This window comes from Triturus cristatus, chromosome 3_2 (assembly GCF_964204655.1).
Source record: "Triturus cristatus chromosome 3_2, aTriCri1.1, whole genome shotgun sequence".
Lineage (NCBI taxonomy): Eukaryota > Metazoa > Chordata > Amphibia > Caudata > Salamandridae > Triturus > Triturus cristatus.
This window is the reverse complement of record NC_140584.1, coordinates 412,502,657-412,507,620: the sequence shown is the minus strand read 5'-3', so window position 1 is coordinate 412,507,620 and position 4,964 is coordinate 412,502,657. Positions and strand designations below refer to the sequence as shown.

Sequence of the window (4,964 nt, the reverse complement as noted above, 5' to 3'; positions counted from 1 at the left end):
AAATCGCAATTTAGCGATCGCTAAATAAGAAGGATCACAACCAGGTGGTAATCATGAGTGCAAATCACAGACAGGTGACAACCAACTGAAACCCATTTAAACACACCCAGAATGAGCCAGCACTGCTCACAATGGCAGGGATTTACCTGATGGCGAGGAGGATGAGGCTGCAGGCTGCCGCACACAGACGGAGGCGAATGAATGAGCGCATCTTCAGAGTCCGCATAACTTTGCTAGGCCAGCAAGAGGATGAGATATACGACAAGTATAGGCTCAATGCAGCAATGATCCATGATCTAATCAATGAATTGGACCCCATAATGCAACGACAGACACGTAGGACCAATGCCATCCCAACGCATGTGCAGGTCCTATGTTGCCTACACCTCCTGGCGTCAGGCAGTTTTCAGGGGGTCATTGCTGTTGCGGGAGGTGTGTCACAAAGCGCACTTTCAAGAATATTGAAAGCATTCCTTGATGCCATGATGGCCGTGATCGGGTCTCATATCAAGTTCCCTACCACCGCGCTTGACCTTGCAAAAACCAAACAGGAGTTCTACCAGATAGCTCGTTTCCCACATGTTTTGGGTTGTATTGATTGCACCCACGTTGCAATATGTCCCCCTGCAACACAGGAATATATATATAGAAATAGGAAATCTTACCATTCCCTCAATATTCAGGTCGTTTGCAATGCCAAAAACATTATCACTGACATTGTTGCGCAATTTCCAGGGAGTGCACATGACTCCTATATCTTCAGGCAAAGTGGCATACACACCCGTCTTGTCAGGGGAGAATTTGGAGAGGGACATCTGCTTGGTAAATATGTGTTATAGTTTATCACTGTCATTGTACGTATGTCAATGTGAAGCTGCCACTGACTCTTTGCTCCATTACATGTAGGTGACAGCGCATACGCCTTGCGTAATTACCTAATGACGCCTTACCTCAATCCCACAACTGCCAATCAACAGAGGTACAATGCAGCACATATGTCGACAAGGAACATCATAGAGCGCACATTTGGGCTGTTGAAGAGCCGATTCAGATGTCTACATAAGACCGGTGGAGCACTGAAGTACAACCCTGAACAATGCTGCAAGATAGTAGCGGCATGTGCCATGCTGCACAACATAGCGACAAGGGGAGGAATGGACATCGAGGTGTCTGACAGCGATTCGGAGGATGGGAACCAGCAAGTGCCACAACACCATGCAGCACAAGGGGCAGGCGCAGCAGAAGGGCGTAGGAGAAGATTTGACATCACACAAAATTATTTCTGAGGTGAGTAATGATGACACAGAAACTGACTATTGCTATCAAAGTATTCTTTAATTAAATAAAATTGCCATGAGTGTTCAAGCACACTTGTAATCTGACCAGTGCAAAGGACATAAGTGGTTTGCAAATGTCAATTCACTTGTCAGTCTGTGAAAAGTCAAATCCAAATAAATGGTTACGTCACCATAGTGGAATGCACTTGTACATGCCAGTCTAGCGCTTTTTCCCACGAACACCCAGACGCCTGTCAGACCCAGCATTGTCATCCGTTATGTTGGAAGCGGCGGGGGTACTGCTGCGTGTGTTGCGTCTTCCTGCAGTGCGGACTGGAACAGCCACACTACTTAGGCTTGAGCCACCCTCACTACCCTCTTCGGGCGTCAAATTGTTGGCCGCAATTGTGGAAGCATTTAGCAAATCAACTGCATTGGTGACCTGGTCCAGTGCTTTAGCCACATCGCCGCTCCAATGGCACATTTCAGTTTGCATGGTCACAGACCTACGCGCCAGCAGTGCAGTTGTCGTGGCCAATCTATTGTTTGATTTAGCAAACATTTTCAATTGCACCATTAGTTGACGATGCTGTCTCTTCTGGGATACATTTCCCTCATGCATCACCTTGCTCAGTTGCTGCACACTTTCTGACAGTACTGCTAAGTTGCTAGCCATCTTGCCAACTTGCAATTGTACTAATCGTGTGTTTTTTGTCTGCAGGCGCTGCATACGGAGCATCTGTCCCTCAAGACCACCCCAGACATCACTTGGTTGCTCCTCCTGCTGTGTCCTGAGTGCTCTTCCTCTCCTACGCCGGGCTCTGTGATTAGTTCTGGGGACCTGTGGTTGTGTTTTTGTGATGGAAGTTGTCTGGCCATGGCTGCCACCTGGTGTTGCATCAGCCTCATCATCTTCACACTCCATGGTGACTAGGGATGGAACAGTAGCCCTGCGTGACTTGGTTGGACCTGAGGGATTTATTTGCACCACAGGTGTGTCCATCTGTTCACCTGCGCTGGTGTCCTGCATGTCTGGGGAATCGCTATCCACATCTTCTACACGTTGCGCATCTGTGAGGTGAAACAGTGCAACACTGTATTATTTCATGTCTGTGATATTAATTGCACAGTAATAAATATCTGCCTTTGTAAATGATTTTATACTCTATTAAGCTTTTTTGGGTTGTTACTCTGAGATTTGACATTTTAACTGCTTCACCTGACTACATCTCCCATAATGCCCCTCACCTACTGAACGCATTGTGTACTGGATGTTCAGGGTCAGCACTTGGGCTGTACTGTGGTCGAGTTCTACCTTTACATTTTGTAACACTAAGAAAACATACATTCATCTTACCTTCAGATGTGTTTGCTGCTCCGGACGTGTCCAGCTGGGTCACACCAACAACAGCTTCTGGCTGGATGGTGGATTCAATCAAGTCCTCCATGGGAGTGTTCCCAGTGTCTGTTGGTGTTCCCCCTCCTGTCTTCTTTGCCTCCTTCAGGCGGTCAGCTATGCGCACCTTAGCCCGACTGCGCAAGTCGTACCATCGTTTTTTGAGTTCTTCAATGGTGCGGTGTGTCACCCCAATGGCATTGACCCTGTTTTGGATCCGGAGCCAGATTTTCCTTTTCTCCTGCTCTGCCACTTTCAATGATGCCTTTCCAAACAGCTTGTCATGGCTGTGGACTACTCCCTCAATGAGGGTGTCAATTTCTTTTTCTGCAAATTTAATTTTGCGTTTCCTGCCTGTTTGGCTCTCCTCTGCTGTTTGTGAGGCTTCCATTTGATATCACAGGTTTCTCTTCTGTCTCTGTCACACTCCTGTTCTGCTCCCAGAGCCAGCTCCCTCCTCTCCCTGACACTGTGCACTGGAAATGAGGCTGGTGCTGCTCACTTCCTGGTTGTGATGTCATCAGGATGCATCAAACAGCGACTTCGGTATTAGCGATTTCGCTAATTGCGAAATCGCTAATAGCGAGTTCGCAAATGCCGGAATCGCAATTTATTTAGCGATTTTTAGCGATTCGCAATATTCTCGCAATTTTTTTGTTGCATCGTGTTTTGCGAGTCTTTATTTGCGATTCCTTAAAATTCGCAAATAAGGACTCGCAAACTCTCTTTTTGATGCATGTGCCTGATAGTGAGTCTGCATACATTGGACCTCCTACGGGGTCTCAGGGCCTGCTACATCGCAACCTCACCCCACTTACCTGTTCAACTTGCTTGAAGAGTCTACGCAGCAGAACCAAAAAACAGGAAGTGAGGTGGTTATGGCTTACTTTTAAGGTTCAAGATGTAAAAAGAGGAAGTCAGCCATATTGGGGAGGGATGGGAAGGTCTATAATGCTAATTTTGCTTGGAGGCTTCTATAGAGTAGCTCAAGCTCCTTATGCAATTATTGTGGTGCACAATACTGGCGAGTGGGTAATGAGAGTACTAAGTCACCTCTCTTTTGGGGCATCAGGGACCTTTTAAAAAAGTAGACATACATACAGCCTTTCTTCTGATTTTTCTGAGGGGCATTTTAAAAAGGTATACTTTTACAACAGTCAATTTCCTTTTTTTAAAGAAAAGATATCCAATTTGCACCTGCATTTTGTTTTTGGTTGCACTGGGCTAGGGGCTGGAAATCTTAGAGGTAAGATCTTTTAGAACTGGCCCCTTTCTTCCCGTTAGCAAGAGTTCTGTCCAAGACCCACTAAGTTCTATCCATCCAGAGTTGGATGTCTCGGGCCAATTGTCCAGACCTACGATTTCCCTCTCTTTTTCAAGTTAATTAAAATGTGGGAGAAGTCATTTGTAAAAGAGATAAGGAGTGTTCATGTTTGTATCTGTTTGAGCTGTTTTTGGTTCTGCTTAGTTGTGTTATTGGCATACGCATAGTGCACAGACTGCAGTAGTACGACATCACAGCACTTTCTGTAGTCCAGTGGTCATTTTCCCAATGGTTCTGAGGTTTCTGTCACAGACTGAAGTCTGAATCGACTTGCCGAAGTTGTGCTGCCAGTTGCGTGACTGAGTGTGTTCCTATGTATAGTGAAAGCTTCTATTTCAGTGAAATGTTGCAGAATGTTCTTGGTGTCTGATGGGTGAGACTGAAGGGCAGTGATTGTTAAGACTAGAAGGCTATGGTTGCTAGGCTAGAAGGCTGTGATTGTTAGGCTAGAAGGGCTGTGATTGGTAGGCTAGAAGGGCTGTGATGGTTATGCTAAAAGGATGTGATGGTTAGGCTAGAAGGCTGTGATGATTAGGCTAGAAGGCTGGGATTGTTAGGCTAGAAGGCTGGGATTGTTGGGCTAGAAGGCTGGGATGGTTAGGCTAGAAGGCTGGGATTGTTAGGTTAGAAGGCTTTGATTGTTAGGCTACAAGGCTGTGATTGTTAGGCTACAAGGCTGTGATTGTTAGGCTACAAGGCTGTGATTGTTAGGCTACAAGGCTGTGATTGTTAGGCTAGAAGGCTGTGATTGTTAGGCTAGAAGGCTGTGATTGTTAGGCTAGAAGGCTGTGAACTGTTAGGCTACAAGGCTGTGATTGTTAGGCTACAAGGCTGCGATTGTTAGGCTACAAGGCTGTGATTGTTAGGCTACAAGTCTGTGCTTGTTAGGCTAGAAGGTTGTGATTGTTAGGCTAGAAGGCTGTGATTGCTATGCTACAAGGCTGTGAACTGTTAGGCTACAAGGCTG

At 46.1% G+C, this 4,964-nt stretch overlaps 1 long non-coding RNA gene across 1 annotated transcript; it reads left to right on the top strand.

Moving 5' to 3' along the window:
* The first annotated feature begins 910 nt into the window (after positions 1 to 910).
* Positions 911 to 2,433, top strand: LOC146857457 (uncharacterized). Its single transcript, XR_014979579.1, has 2 exons — positions 911 to 1,287; positions 1,999 to 2,433. It is a non-coding gene; the product is annotated as an uncharacterized LOC146857457 (long non-coding RNA).
* Positions 2,434 to 4,964: the final 2,531 nt, after the last annotated feature.